Genomic DNA, 16,910 nt, shown 5'->3' with positions numbered 1-16,910 from the left:
CACCCCACTCCAGTACACTTGCCTGGAAAATCCTATGGACCGAGGAGCCTGGTAGGCTGCAGTCCATGGGGTCGCTAAGAGTTGGATACAACTGAGCGACTTCACTTTCACTTTTCACTTTCATGTATTGGAGAAGGAAATGACAACCCACTCCAGTGTTCTTGCCTGGAGAATCCCAGGGATGGGGGAGCCTGGTGGGCTGCCGTCTATGGGGTCACACAGAGTCGGACACGACTTAAGTGACTTAGCAGCAGCATGAGTTTCCTTTTGGCCTTTGGTCCTGGCTGACGTCTGGGCACCCAGCCACCCTCTTTGAGTGGAGACCTGAGAGGGAGCCAGAGAGAGGAACAGCATCAAAACTGTCTTGCAGGATGGTGGGACTTCCCTCGTGGTCCAGCGGTTAAAATCCACCTGCCAATGCAGGGGCACAAGTTCGATCGCTGGTCCAGGGAGATCCCACATGCTGCGGGGCAACTAAGCCCATGTGCTGTGCTGTGCTTAGTCACAGTCGGGTCCGACTCTCTGCGACCCCATGGACTGCAGCCCACCAGGCTCCTCTGTCTATGGGGATTCTCCAGGCAAGAATGCTGGAGTGGGTTGCCATGCCCTCCTCCAGGGGATCTTCCCAACCCAGGAATCGAACCCAGGTCTCCTGCATTGGAGATAGATTCTTTCCCAGCTGAGCTATGAGGGAAGCCCAACCAAGCCCATGCACCCTAACTACTGAAGCCCACTCTCTCTTCCCTAGAGCCTCTGTTCTGCGATGAGAGAAGCCACCATAATGAGAAACCCTAGAACTGCAACAGTTGATTCCTGGGATGGGAAGATCCCCTGGAGGAGGGATGGCTACCCACTCTAGTATTCTTGGGCTTCCCTGGTGGCTCAGACAGTAAGGAATCCACCTGCAATTCAGGAGACCTGGGTTTGATCCCTGGGTTGGGAAGATCCCTTGGAGAAGGGAAAGGGTACCCACTCCAGTAGCTCCTGTTCTCCAAAACTAGAGAAAGCCCATATGCAGCAACAAAGACCCAGAACCGCTCTCCCAAAATATTAGAAAAAAACGTTCTTGCAGGATGAAATCAGTCCACTTACACAAGGGGTTAGTTGCTCAGTTGTGTCCAACTCTTTGCAACCCCACGAACTGTAGCCCGCCAGGCTCCTCTGTTCATGGGATTCTCTAGGCAAGAGTAGTGGAGTGAACTGCCATTCCCTTCTCCGGAGGAACTTCCCAACCCAGGGAATGAACCCAGGTTTCCTGCACTGCAGGCAGATTCTTTACTGACTGAGCTACAGCGAAGTCCAAATTCACTTACCATGTACTACTTATTTTTTTATGATCCATTTGTTCAAGAAATGGAGCAGCTCCATCATGAATGCCCTGTAGACACACCACTAGGTACAAGACAAAGACAGAATAAATTCCTGTTGTTAAGCAGCTTATATCCTGGTTGATATCATACAATCAAAGTTTTTAAATAGGAAAAAAAGCTGTGAGGAAAGCTTTGGACCCAGAAAATCTGGGTTCTCATCTCAGCTTTGCAGCTAGCTTTTGGGGGGCCCTGAGTAATGAGTCCTTTGACACGTGCCCCCCCTGCCCCCCGCCCCAACCCAGAACTAGAGGTCTCATACACTAGGTGTGAAAACTTCACCAGATTTCCAATTACAGTCCTTCCGGCCCAATCTTTGTAAGGGGATATCTGAGTACAGTCCAGTGGGGAAGGGCCCGGGTTTTGAGGTAAAGTATTTGGGTTGCTCAGTATTGAATCTCTGATCTTGGTCAAGTCATTTAACTTCTCTTTAAGCCTCCGTTTTCTTGCTGCAAAATGAGATGATCACACTTGCTCAAATGAGACCCCACAAACAAAGCGGCCACTCCACTCTTGACCTAGCTGTGGCTACCCGGGGGACACTTAACTGTGAAAAAAGTTTTGCAGTGCAAAGACGATGATCGTTTTGCTTGTGAAGCAACCAGGAAAGTGGGAAATTTCCTCCAAATGCCCTGTCAGCCAAGGCCCAGCCTAAGAACGTTTGGCTCACAACAGAGAAGGCGCCCCACCCCCTGCGGCCTTCTGATCATCCGTGGTGGGAAGAGCTGCAAAATTCCTTTCAGCTGAGAAAAAATTCCTGGTGGCACGAAGATTCATTATCCACATGGAGTTGATGTTCCTTTCAGGAAATGTGTCCATCTGAACAAGTCAGGGACATCTATCTTGTGGCCCATCCTGGCTCCAAGACATGCTGCAGGAGGAGCAGAGGGACTCGGGCTCTAGCTGCTGTGTGCAGGCGTGTGCAGGCGTGCCCCTCGCAGTGAATGTGGTGGGGGACGGCCCTCCGGGGTCCACGTGTTGGGGGGTGGCTCCCTGTGACCACCCGCGTCTATCCCTCAGGGGCTTTGGGGTAGAAACTTCCAAGGCAAGGCTGGAGCAGTGGTCCATTATAATACCATCATTGCTTCCAATTTCCAGACCATGGTAGATAATTAACAACACAAGACTGGGATCCAGAGCCCGCAGAGAACCTGCACAAACCTCTAAGAGAAAGACAAACGAACCAATTACAAACTGCATCAAAGTCCTGAGCAAGTGCTTTATCATAGAGCAGAGGTCCGCAAAGGAAGGCCCCACAGGCCAAATCCCGCCCCTCCCCAGCCTGGTTTATTAATAGCTTTATTGGAAGAAAGCCACCACCCCCCCCAACCCACTTCACTCCCACATGGTAAGTAAGGGCTGCTTTTCTCTCTAGCAGTGGAGCTGACATGGTTGGAGCAGAGACTATGTGGCCTGTAAACCAAAGATTTTACTCTCAGTGCCCCCTCCCCGAACTCCATTTTTTTACTTTCTCTATTTTATTTTACTTTATTTTTTATTTATTTTTAAATTGGAGGGAAACTGCTTTGAAATGTTGTGTTGGTTTCTGCCATAAAACAAGGCAAGTCAGCCGTAATTATACAAATGTCCCCTCCCCTCTTGACCTTCCCTCCTGTCCCCCTATCCTCCCCCTCTGGATTATCACAGAGCATCAGACTGGGTTCCTTGTGTTACATGCAACTTCAAAGTGAAAGAGGAGAGTGAAAAAGCTGGCTTTAAGCTCAACATTCAGAAAACTAAGGTCGTGGCATCTGGTCCCATCACTTCATGGCAAATAGATGGAGAAACAGTGGAAACAGAGGCAGGCTTCATTTTTGGGAGCTCCAGAATCACTGCAGATAGTGACTGCAGCCATGAAATTAAAAGACGCTTGCTCCTTAGAAGAAAAGCTATGACCAACCTAGACAGCATATTAAAAAGCAGAGATATTACTTTGCCAACAAAGGTCCATCCAGTCAAGGCTATAGTTTTTCCAGTGGTCATGTATGGATGTGAGAGTTGGATTATAAAGAAAGCTGAGTGCCGAAGAATTGATGCTTTTGAACTGTGGTGTTGGAAAAGACTCTTGAGAGCCCCTTGGCCTTCAAGGATATCCAACCAGTCCATCCTAAAGGAGATCAGTCCTGGGTGTTCATTGGAAGGCCTGATGCTGAAGCTGAAACTCCAATACTTTGGCTACCTCATGCGAAGAGCTGACTCATTGGAAAAGACCCTGACTCTGGGAAAGATTGGGGGCAGGAGGAGAAGGGGATGACAGAGGATGAGATGGTTGGATGGCATCACCGACTCAATGGACATGGGTTTGGGTAAATTCCAGGAGTTGGTGATGGACAGGGAGGCCTGGCATGCTGTGGTTCATGGGATCACAAAAGTCACATGACTGAGTGAACTGAACTGGCTGTCTATCTTACGTATGATAATGTGTATATGTCGATGCCACTTTCTCCATCCATCCCACCTTCCCCTTCCCACACTGTGTCCACAGTTCTCTACATCTTCATCTCTGTTCCCTCTTTAAAAATGATTTCATCAATACCATTTTTCTAGATTGCATGTGTATGCATTAGTATATGATATTTGTTTTTCTCTTTCTGGCTAACTTCACTCTGTATCACAGGCTCTGGGTTCATCTACCTAACTAAAAGTGAAAGTGAAGTCACTCAGTCGTGTCCAACTCTTTGTGACCCCATGGACTATATAGCCCAGCAGGCTCCTCTGTCCACGGAATTTTCCAGGCAAGGGTACTGGAGTGGGTTGACACTTCCTTCTCCAGGACATCTTCCCAACCTAGGGATCCAACCCAGGTCTCCCTCATTGCAGGCAGATGCTTTACCATCTGAGCCACCCTACCTAACTAGCACTGACTCAAATTCATTCTTTTTTATGGCTGAGTAATATTCCATTGTATATCTGAACCACATCTTCCTTATCCATTCATCTGCCCATGGTCATCTAGGTTGTTTCCATGTCCTGGCTATTGTAGGTAGTGCTGCTAGGAACATATAAGCCCCTTTCAGAAAAATCTGCAGATCCTGTAATATAGGGGTCCCCAATCTCCAGGATCAAATGCCTGATGATCTGAGGTGGAGCTGATGTGATGACAATAGAAATAAAGTGCACAATAAATGCAATGCACTTGAATCATCCCCAAACCACCAACCCTCACCCTAGTCTGGGGGAAAATTGTCTTCCACAAAACCGGTCCCTGGTGCCAAAAGGTTGGGGACAGCTGCAAGAAATCTGAGTCTAATAAGCACATGAAAAGGTGCCCGATGTATTAGCCAAGAGGAACGTGTTAAGCCAAACCCACAATAAGACACCCTTATGCACCCATTAGAATGGTGAAAGCCCCAGAGCCTGACCATTGTGACGATGATGGGGTAACTGGGGCTCCTGGCTTTAGCACCCATGGCTGAAGTGCAGACTGGCACCATCTTGGAAACAGCTGTACTGCATCCAATACAGATAAACACACGTGCCTCCATGACCAGTGATTCCTGGGGCTCAAGAGAGATGAAGACTCAGGGCACCAAGAGACACTTGTGAGAATGCTCATGATACCTTTAGGCACCATAGCCCCAAACATGAACCAGCCAAATGGTCATCAGCTGTGGGCCCGAGGTGAATCAGTGTGGTATATTCCCGTAATGGGATGGATGGTGCACGGCAATAAAAAACTATCACAGAGTCAAGGGCGCATCACAGACACGGTGCGGATTCAAGAAGGCAGGTCCCAGGGTGTGTCCTGTGTGAACCCACCCGCAGGGGCTTTAGTAACATATGGGTTGGGGGATCCATACAGCAGTCATCTCCAGGTTGGGGATGATTGATGGGGGTTGGTTGTTGACCACAAGGGTCCGCGGGGACCTAGAATGTTCTGCATGTTGCTGGGGAAGGTATCACATGCTGGAGATGTATGTTGAAGGTCCCTAAATGGGACCCCAAAGATTCGAGCATCTGCAGTGGAAGTGTTGAATCTCAATAAAAAAGAAAAATAGAAAGAAAGAAAAAAGACCGGGAACCCTTCGGACTTGAACCTTACCACCAGCAGCACACTGCTGCTGAGTGAGGTGAAACCATAATACCTTCTAAACTTGGCCCTGAAGAGGATTAACATTCCAGAATGTACTGAAGTCCTTCTCTCACCATCCCCTTTCACCAAAGCCCAGGACACTAACTATGGGCTCACCTGGCCCTGGCCTGATCCCTGATGTAGGCGTGTTTTAAGGTGACACCCGTTGGGTGGGTGGGTGTGTGTGTGTGTGTGTGTGTGTGTGTGTGAGTCCTACTGCGGAGACGGGAGACACGGGCTGATGCCAGTTCTGCGCTGGTGGTGATGGAGACCCATCCTGTTCACTGGAAGGCGGAGATGCCTCCCCAGGGTCAGCTGGTCCCATTGGGGTCCCAGCGGTCTTTCTAGGTGAACCCAAGCCCCACCATAAGGCGCAAACACTGGGGATCCCCGTCATACTTCGGCCAAGTAAAGCGTCTTTCCTGCATGGTGCACAGGAGGCGGGCAGACGCAGGACGTGTGAAGGAGGGAAAGTCAAGGCAGCTCCTTTGGGTCTCCAAGCATGTGAACGTCTCCCGTTAGGGGCTGGGACTTGTGCTGCTCTCCGACAGTCCCCAGGAAAGGCTTGGAAATTTCCCCAGGTTTCATGGGTTGCGGAGGACAGAGGGGTGGACTCACCCCGGGGCCTGCCCGGGGACCTCCCCCATCACCGCACAGGTGGAGCACGTCGCAGCCGCTCAGGTAACGGGGCGCGAGGCTCGGCGGGTCCCTGAACGCCTATTCCTGGGGGTTTGACTTCGCGCCGCCTCCGCGCTCACCCCGAGGGAGGCGAAGGGCCATGCAGGAAACTCAGCGGGACAGACTGTGAGCCCCAGTCGACAAGGCACCCTCTGTGAAAACATGACCACATGATGGGGGTCGCAGGGGCAGCGGGCCTGCCTCTCCGCAAATTTCCTTCCTGCCATTCTTGCGACAGAGACGCCCCCCACCCCCAACCCCCAGGAGCCGGCACAGAAAACAGAATGGAGTTTGTTTTCATGGAGCTTTTCCAGGATTACACGCAGGTGCGAACTGTGAACTTAAGCTCCCTGGCGGAATTCACGATGAATTGGTGTCAATCCCAGCACATTGCCTGGAAGGTTATTTTTGAAATATTTAAGGATGTATGTGTATGTTATTTTTCTGTTAAAAGTATGAGGTATGGCTATCAGACATACATACATTTTTAATATTACCGCAGGTTCCAGCTAACTGAATCCCAGCTTCGAGTTTTTGCAAGCTGTATATTTTGAAGTATCCAGCCGCACTGTTTGGTTTACAGTGGGAGCTGCAGCAAACTGAAAGGCTGGAAAGGACAGAAATGTATTCTCCCCCAAGTTCAGAAGACTGGAAGTCTAACTCAAGGTGTCAAGCCAGGCTGGTTCCTTCTCAAGTCCTGAGCAAAGGTCTTTCCGGGCCTCTCTCCCAGCCCCTGGTGGCCGCACCCTCCCAAGCTCTGCTTCTGTCTTCACATGGCTTCTTCCCCATGAGTCTGTCTGTTTGCCCCTCTTTAAGAACCTCAGTTACCCAGGATGAGGCACCAGCCCTAACCCGGTGCCACTTCATCTTGACTGACATCTGCAAAGATCCCATTTCCAATAAGGTCTCCTGAGGTTCCAGGTGGACATGAATTTGGGGAGATGCTCTTCAACTTAGCAGGAGCCCCGAGTGTCCCTATCAATTTTGTCACACCCCACTCCAGTACTCTTGCCTGGAAAATCCCATGGATGGAGGAGCCTGGTGGGCTGCAGTCCATGGGGTTGCTAAGAGTTGGATATGACTGAGAGACTTCACTTTCACTTTTCACTTTCATGCATTGGAGAAGGAAATGGCAACCCACTCCAGTGTTCTTGCCTGGAGAATCCCAGGGACGGGGGAGCCTGGTGGGCTGCCGTCTATGGGATCGCACAGAGTCGGACACGACTGAAGTGAGTTAGCAGCAGCAGTAGCAGAGGACAGGCAGGAAAACCAGCCCGTGACCACGTCCTGAGGGAAGGGCATCTCAGGACATGGGCTCTGGAAGAAGTATCTGGTGAGCACAGGAGGGGAGGACACAGGCTGGTGAGAAGGTTGCCATGGTAACCGTCTCACGTCTACCATGGTCCCCCTAGTTCCCAGGGGTCCCCTTCCTCCATAGATTATCCACAGTCCACCCACCTTGCACACACCCACCTCTGTGGATGGCCAGCAACCTCTGCTCCTCCCTTGACAATCTGGGATCCTGGGACAGAGCCATGGAGAACCCAGAGATTTGAGTTTTCAGGGTTCCTTAATGAACTTGAATGAAGTTGAAGTTGGATGAACTTGAATTTGAATTCAGTTAATGAAGGAAATGCTGCATTTTAGTTTGAAGCCAGTGAACATTAAAAAAAATAAAAAACACAAAATTTTTAGTGTTCACTGGCTTCCAACTGGGCTTCCCTTGTGGCTCAGCTGGTAAAGAATCTGCCTGCAATGCGGGAGACCTGGGTTTGAACCCTGGGCTGGGAAGATTCCCTGGAGAAGGGAAAGGCTACCCACTCCAGTATTCTGGCCTGGAGAATTCATAAAATGCAGCGTTTCCTTCATTAATTGAATGGAGGCCACACATTACAGCAGGATTAGCTGCACCTCTGATGGGGTCATCAAGCTAAATGACACATATTTCATCCCACATGGATGCGGTTGTGAAATCTTGAAATACTGCTTCGAAATTGTAATAGTTATGAGACCTGACACTGATCTTATTCTACAAAATGCCAAGAAAAAAGTGTAGATCGCTTTTCCACAACTATAATCCAGGGTACAACATTTGGTTTCATTTGTCATCCTCTGGATTTTGTATGCCTAAAACTAGGATTCTGAGAGGGGGGGCCCTGATCTCCACCAGCCTGTCCCCAGGAGTCACAGCACGTCCTAAGTGCCAGCACAGCACGGTGAGTTCAACAAGAGTTAAGAGACTCCCCACAACTACACTGTGAGGTAGGTATGAAGAAGCCTCCCATTTACAGATGAAAGTATTGAGTTCACCAAGTGGATAAGTTTCCCCAGGACCCAAAGCCAGTAAGTGGCAGAGTTGGGACTCAAATCCAGAAAGTCTGGTGGGGAGCATGCCTCAGCGCGTTGACTCAGAGGTGACGATCAAGCTCTGGTCCATTGAGGTGGCAGGTGTCAGACCCAAAGCTGATGCATCCTTGAGCTAGGTTCACAAGAAAGTGTGATTTTAATTTTTCCTTTTTTAACTAAATTTTTTCCTTTTCCTGTACATTTCCCCCTAGGTACTAGAATAACAAAATTGTCTTATACTTGCATTGTAGTCTTGGTGTTTGTGTTTATCTGTGTATGTGTGTGTACATGTGTGCATGGGATTGCCACCAATAAGAAACTTTCACGTCATAAAGTAGAAAAATGTCTAAACGGCAAGAAGTACACGTGTGCATGCTCAGTCGCTTCAGCTGTGTCTCTTTTGTGACCCTATGGACTGTGTAGTCTGCCAGTCTTCTCTGACCGTGGGATTCTTCAGTCCTGGAGTGGGTTGCCATTTCCTTCTCCAGGGGATCTTCCCAACCCAGGGATCAAACCCATATCTCCTGTGTCTCCTGCATTGCAGGTAGATGCTTTACTGCTGAACCACTGGGGCGAGCCTGGAAAGACAATAAAACCTACCGAAAATGATCGCAGAATGTCAACTCCTCTAAATTATTTAATGGATTTAGGCCATTTGATAAAAATCATGAAGTTTCAGGGATAGTGTATTCGTGTGTGTGTGTGGTTTTTTTTGCATTGTGTTTTAAAACCAATTCAGTTTCTTGGGGGCAAAATTTAGATTAACTGTATCCATTTCTAATAACCGTTCATAGCATACAGACATGGTCTTTATTATTTCAAACATTTCTATGTTAAACTTCAATGACGGCTTAAGGAATCATGACTTTTGATTTAAATTAAAATACATTATTTATACTACCTTATTCTATAATTTATACTAACTTATTCTAGAGGGTGCAAGACATACAAATAAGTTATTCCTCAGAAATGTATTAAATAAAACTTTATTCAGAAAAAAACCTTACAAATTATAATGCACCATCTATACGAATAAAAATCAATTATGTAACAGAAGCTAAAATAAAAAGATAAAACATCAAAATTACTTTAAAAAGGGAAAACACACGCTGATGTTGTGTCCTGGTCGTGAGTGTCCGGACCCGGCTGCGCTGAGCTGAGTCCCGCCTGCAGGTGACCGCGGGCCCGAGTCCTCACGGCTGGACCCTCCCCCTCGCCGGGGATGCCTCCCGACCCAGGGGTTCCCCTGACCCCTCCAGGCCCCTGTGGGCTGTGGGTGGAGCAGCAGGGGCATGAAGGCCCCTCGGGGAGAGCTGGGAGTTGAACTCGACCTGGGCCAGCAGCTGCCTGAGGCAGGCGTTCTCTTGGGTCAGCTCGCTGAGCGCTCTCTCCATCCCCAGGGCTGCCACCCAGCTTTCCTGAGCTCTTTCCTGGCAGAGACCCACCTCCTGGCGATGGTAGGCAGCGGTTCTCTCTAATTCTTTGCTCATGTCTCCAGCTATCTTCTTGGAGAGGTTGCGGATCTGACACACGGAGTTCAGCTCTCTACACACGTTGAGGAGTTTCTTCTTTGCTTCCAAGCAGCGCGCTTCTTTCTTGAACAGTCTTCTGTGAAGTTGCATCACGTAGCTGTCGTGTAAATCAGGCAGGCTTTGAAGTTTCCGCTTCAGCAGCTGGATCTCACTGTCGAGCTGTGAATTTTCACACCGCAGGGACGCTTCCTCAATGTGGAGACTTGTGATTCGTCCTGGAAGCTCTTCCCTCCTTTGCTGATCTTCCCTCGGGTGTCTGGCGGTTGCTTGCTGTTCCTCTTCGGGACGTGGCAGGGACACACTGCAGTCAGCATCGTCAGGGACGCCCTTCAGGTCACCCTTCGCCCCCTGGACAAGGGGATGGCCGTTTTTGGCTTCCTTCTTTGGCTGGACGTCTGGGTTCCCTTCATCCCCGCAGTCTCTGAGGAGCTCAGGAAAGGGGAAGACGGTCAGCAGGTGTTTTGCTATGAATCTTAGTCGGTTAATCCTGTCTTCCAGGACCCGCTCCTTGAGGGCCTTGGACGGCTCTGGGCCTCCTCCCTGCCCCTCCTTTTCCTGGACTCGCTGCTTTTCTCTCTCAATTTCTTGGTCAGATGGTTCTGGACTTTCTGGAAAATCAACACTGTTGTTCAAATCACTCATGTCTTTCTTCTGAGGTCGTTCTCCACCATCCTCTGATGCTTTGAAGGCATGTTTTCCATCAGTAACTTGGGAAAGGGAAGAAGACTGACCGCTCCATGCCTTCTCCAGGAAGTCCGCCGTGTCCTGAAACGATGACCCGCTCAGGTTTGCGTTCACGGCCGACAAGCACAAGGTTTGTGACGTGGGAGAACTGGCCTCCACCCGAGGTGGCTTGAGGGCTTCGTCAGCCTGAGCCCGTGGCCCAACATTCTCACTACATTTTCCGCAGACTTCCTCACGGGCAGAAGACCTTTTCCCTAGCGACTTCACACTTCTTAAATTGTGCCATCTCTTTATCATGAGAACCAGCACCATAGCACATACCAGGATCTCCCAGGGAAACTCAGGGAGACCTGAGTCGTGTGTCCAGCTCTCAGAAACCACCAGCAGAGTGCCCCATAAATGCTCCAGCATCAGCTGGAAGGCAGATCCCAGGGCAGGCAGCAGGCCCTCCATGTCTGCGAGGGCTCCACTGCTCTGTCTCTGAGATCCAGTGTCCCGGGGACCTCAGCAGACCACTGAGAACCCTGCGAAGTGTTCCGTCTCCAAGGTAAACATGTGCCGGACAACCAGGGCTGTCAGTTAGGCTAGGGGAGGGGAGGCCAGCCAGGTTCTAGGAAACAGTTCTCCCTAAGTGCTCTGAAATAGAGATCTAATCCCCTACACAGGCCCTGGGGGAGGTGGAAACAGCTGATCTCAGCTTGGAGGTGGGCCCTATAGGCACAGCTGGCCCTACAGCGAACCTTGCGGGTCGGAGCACAAGAGCAAGTCAGTGCAAAGTGGTGAGACCCACCAAATAGGACCCACAGTCCTATTTGCATTGTGATGATGAATGACCTCTTCCAGACCTTATTTGGTGGAGTTTACCAGCAAATGATAAAATTGTTTCTGAAGGGCTTTACATGGAGATGAATCATGGCTGATACACAATATTTTTGTCCATTTTCTATTTACCCTTTTCCCCCCATTACTGTCTCTGTCCTTCCAGCCTGCCCAGGCCGTGGGTCCACCTTGAATCAGCCTAGCTGGCTCCCTGCCATGTAAACACACAGGTGCGTGCTAAGCCCTGGTCATATGTACACAGCACAGGAACAACTGGCAGGGGTCCAATGTGGCAGTCTCAGGCTGTTTTGCCATCTGAACACGAATTTGGCAAGCAGGACGAGTCAGTTACTCATAGCACATGGACAGAGGCTATGCCATTTCCAGTTGCAAAGGTGTCAACACACCAGCTATGACCAAAAATGGTCTCTCCCCTAAAGTTAGATTTCAAGCATCATCACATGTTCTAACCTTGCCCAGGAATTGCAAAAGGGTTTACACAATAAGGGGGTTTCCTCCTTCCCTGCTTGAGTCTCACTCTTCTGTCGCGTTCTTACAGAAAAGACAGGTTAACATCTAGCCCAGGTTATGGGACTCTCTCATCCACTCAGAGGACTGAGCTGCTGCCAGCTGCTGTGTGTCCGAGGGCTCTGGTTGGAGGCTCCTGGGTCATTTAAAATTCAAAGCCAAGGGCAGTCACAGAAGCCTGGGGGAGTCCTGGGTAGCAGTTTCAACGACATCAGCAAAACTCAGTCTGGTTATCTCGGCAAGGGAGAAGCATCAGGAAACAGAAGACCTGGGTTTGAGTCCCAGTTCTGCTCAGTGTCAGCTTTATCACTGAACTCTGAACCTACGATGCTTCTGGAAACAGCATGGCTGTCAGAAGCCATCTGTGTTTTGCAGAACTCCTGCTGGAAGGCTGTGGCCGTGACTTCAGTGGAACCTCCAGGCCATCGACTTCCCTCAGTCCTAAACCAACAGTGGATCATCCACCCACTCCCCACTTTACGGAGGGGAAACTGAGGCATGGAGTAAGTCATGCAGCCAGGATCACACACCAGTGCTCCAAAAGCTGGACAAGAGTGGTAACTAGAGGTTTAGCTCCTAAGCACAAAAAGCCTATGGCCAGCTTGCTCGATGTTTCCAAAGAGGTGATGAAACAGCCCACCCTGCCCCACCCTTGGGCCCTGCCCACCTCCTCTGGCCCCACAGCCACCAAGCTCCCGTCCCCACCGCCTGAGCGAGTAGCCGGGACTCAGGGAGCGGGGGCCCAAAGGGCAGCTCCTAGCTCTGCTTCTTCTCCACCTTGTGGAAAAGCTGGAATATGGACCACACACACCTCATTTCTTTATGACCTCAGATCTGACCATGTCAGGGGAAAGTATTATTAAAAAAAAATCATGATAAAATAAACATTTTTAAAAAGGTTTGGGATTTGAGTGGAACAAGGAATAGAAGAATGCTGCTGATAGAAGGACTTTGAAAAGATCCAGTTCAGCCTGCGTGAACGAACTTCTTCCTTGTCATGGAGACATCAGACCGTTCTTTTTGCTTTAAATGGAATGTGCTTCATCTAAACTGGCTCTGGAAGGGTAAGATTGTAAGCGTGGACGCAGAGAGACAAAAGAAAAATATTTCCTCCCTGTACACCCTCACTGCCCCAGTTCCAGCTCTTTTGTTCTGGGCGAGCTTCTCCACTTTCTAGAATAGTTCTCAAAGTGTGGTCCGCAGACAACACCCTCTCAGGGGGATCCTCAGGATCAAAATGATATTTATAATAACATTAAAACATTCATTTTTCTTTTCTTTTTATTTTTTTTTTTTTTACTGTGTTGACACTTGCACTGATGGTACTTAAAACCCTTGAAGCCTTAGCACTAAACCGTACTAGAGTGTTTCATCATGTACTTACAGGGAAAAAGCACCAGTTTCCTTTAAAAATGTTCTTGAATAAGCAGTAAAAATTAATTTTCTTAATAAGTAAAGATACATCTTTTTGGTTCCTGGTTAACCACATGGGAAATATACAGAAGATCTGGTGCTACTGAGGGAGTTTCGTTGTCCTGGGAAATGCAGTTGAGGCGTGCGCTTGAGTTGCAAGCTACACTGACCCCTTCATACACAACGGACAAACGAGGTTTATTCGGATTTGCGTGTTTGACAAGCATTTCCCCAAAGGAAAATTAAGTGAGCCTGTCAGCCAGTGCCAAAAGAACAACAGATTATTTGTTGCTGATGATAAAATTTGAGCTCTCAGGTGAAAAATCTGAAATTTTGAAAAAAAAATTTGTGTCTGCCACTGGGCGCTTGATAGCTTCTTAGGACTTTTCTGGTGAAATCGGTGGGGAGCGTAACTAATGTGATCATTTTACAGTGTATGTTGAAATGAGTCAACATTTTGAGGCAGTATTTTCCGATGACTAATGCATGTTACAAAATCACACTTGGGTAAAAAGATTCATTCAAATGCAAGATGGACCCATGGAATTTCATGATTGACAAGTTTATTAACATAGCTTCATCTTCCAACTGCAATTCATGCTTAAGAAACTACCATGTGTCAGCTTAGGTGTAGAATATAACAATATCCAGTTATCTGAAACAACTGTAAAACATGCTCCCTGTTCCAGTTACAGATTTGTGTGAGGCAAGGCAGAAAGTGAAAAGGAACTAAAAAGTCTCTTGATGAAAGGGAAAGAGGAGAGTGAAAAAGTTGGCTTAAAGCTCAACATTCAGAAAACGAAGATCATGGCATCTGGTCCCATCATTTCATGGCAAATAGATGGGGAAACGGTGGAAACAGTGGCAGACTTTCTTTTTTTGGGCTCCAAAATCACTGCAGATGGTGATTGCAGCCATGAAATTAAAAGACGCTTACTCCTTGGAAGGAAAGTTATGACCAACCTAGATAGCATATTGAAAAGCAGAGATATTACTTTGCCAACAAAGGTCCGTCTAGTCAAGGCTATGGTTTTTCCAGTGGTCATGTATGGATGTGAGATTTGGACTGTGAAGAAGGCTGAGCACCAAAGAATTGATGCTTTTGAACTGTGGTGTTGGAAGAGACTCTTGAGAGTCCCTTGGACTGCAAGGAGATCCAACCAGTCCATCCTAAAGGAGATCAGTCCTGGGTGTTCATTGGAGGGACTGATGCTGAAGCTGAAACTCCAATACTTTGGCCACTTCATGTGAAGAGTTGACTCATTGGAAAAGACTCTGATGCTAGGAGGGATTGGGGGCAGGAGAAGGGGACGACAGAGGATGAGATGGCTGGATGGCATCACCGACTAGATGGACATGAGTTTGAGTGAACTCTGGGAGTTGGTGATGGACAGGGAGGCCTGGCGTGTTGTGATTCATGGGGTCACAAAGAGTCGGACACGACTGAGTGACTGAACTGAACTTAGTTTCTTTAAAGTGTATCATAACAGATTGATGCAGAAGGCAGTATGTAAATTCAGCTCTTTTTCATTAAATCGGACATCAAAGAGATTTGAAAACACGTAAAACAATGCTATTGTTCCTTTTTTAGAAAGAGTTATTTCTCATAAAAATGTTAATATAGGTGTTATTTCAAAAATGTGGAGTCATATTTTAAATTTTTCTTTAATTTCTAATATATATATATATATATATATAGTTAATATTGATGATCAGTGATGTGCTGTTAAATGTATTTCAGTTCAGTTCAGTTCAGTTCAGTCGCTCAGTCAGGAAAAGGGGTCGTCCATTGAGTCAGTGATGCCATCCTGCCATCTCATCCTCTGTCGTCCCCTTTTCCTCCTGCCCCCAATCCCTCCCAGCATCAGAGTCTTTTCCAATGAGTCAACTCTTCGCATGAGGTGGCCAAAGTATTGGAGTTTCAGCTTTAGCATCAGTCCTTCCAAAGAAATCCCAGGGCTGATCTTCAGAATGGACTGGTTGGATCTCCTTGCAGTCCAGGGGACTCTCAGAATGTATTTAAGCTCCCTTAAAAGGGTTGGTGGGGAGCCCTGATTTGTAGCAAATGCTGATTTTGTTTTTGTTTAAATAAATGTGTATTTATTTTTAGCTTCACTGGGTGGGTCTTGGTTGCTGCACAGAGGCTTTCTCTAGTTGCAGCAGTCAGGGGTTACTCTCAAGTTGGAGTGCCTGGGCTTTGGTGATTGCAGCATGCAGGCTCAGTAGCTGTTGATACACTGGCTTAATTACCCTGAGGCATGTGGAATCTTCCTGGAACCAGGGATCAAACCCATGTCCGCGGCCTTGGGAGGTGGACTCTGATCCACTGCACCACAGAGGACATCCCAGATGCTAATTTTGGTGGTGCATAACTGCTTTCATCCCAACCAAGTTCCAGCTACCAATACCTCAGTGATGCAGTGCTGGGGAGAGGCCCACACCCTCAGCTTGGGTTGGCCCATGGCGAGCCAGCTCCAGCACAGCTTGGACATGATCCATCTAAGGTTCTGGAATCCTCACTAATTCTGGAGAGTGGAAAGGAGGTCCAAGAATGAGTTTGCGCTCAGGCGTCCTAGGACCACCACCCTCATCTTGGTCACGTCAGAACTCCAGGGCAGTCGAGGCCTCAATTAAAAGTCTTTGAGCTTCCAACCCTAAGGTTCTTCTTTCTTTAACTGGATTTTTAAAAACCTATTTTGGTTTTTGGTCATTCCACACAGCATGTGGGATGTTAGTTCCCTGCTGCTGCTAAGTCACGTCAGTCGTGTCCAACTCTGTGAGACCCCATAGACGGCAGCCCACTGGGCTCCCCCGTCCTGGGATTCTCCGGGCAAGAACACTGGAGTGGGTTACCATTTCCTTCTCCAGTGAATGAAAGTGAAAATGAAGTCACTCAGTCATGTCCGACTCTTTGCGACCCCATGGGCTGCAGCCTACCAGGCTCCTCCATCCATGGGATTTCCCAGGCAAGAGCACTGGAGTGGGGTGCCATTGCCTTCTCCATTAGTTCCCTGACTAGGGATCAAACCTGCACCCACTGCGCTGGAAGCAGAGACTTAATCACTGGACCAGCAGGGATGTCGCCACCCTCGTGTTCTTAACAGAAATATCCTGAAGTCTCTTCTGTGATCTCTGCCAAAGCCCAGGTGAAGACAAGATACCCGAATCTTTCTAATGTCTCCTTGAAAAACCTTCTCTTTAAGGAACACTTTTTGGGAATTGCTTCAGGAAGGTTCACAGTAGGTTCCAGCTTGGTCCTGATTTGCTGGGGAAGAGGTGTGTAAGGGAGAAGGCAATGGCACCCCACTCCAGTACTCTTGCCTGGAAAATCCCATGGACGGAGGGGCCTGGTGGGCTGCAGTCCATGGGGTCACTAGGAGTCGGACACGACTGAGCGATTTCACTTTCACTTTTCACTTTCATGCATTGGAGAAGGAAATGGCAACCCACTCCAGTGTTCTTGCCTGGAGA

This window comes from Bos taurus, chromosome 1 (assembly GCF_002263795.3).
Source record: "Bos taurus isolate L1 Dominette 01449 registration number 42190680 breed Hereford chromosome 1, ARS-UCD2.0, whole genome shotgun sequence".
NCBI lineage: Eukaryota > Metazoa > Chordata > Mammalia > Artiodactyla > Bovidae > Bos > Bos taurus.
This window is presented reverse-complemented; position numbering follows the sequence as displayed.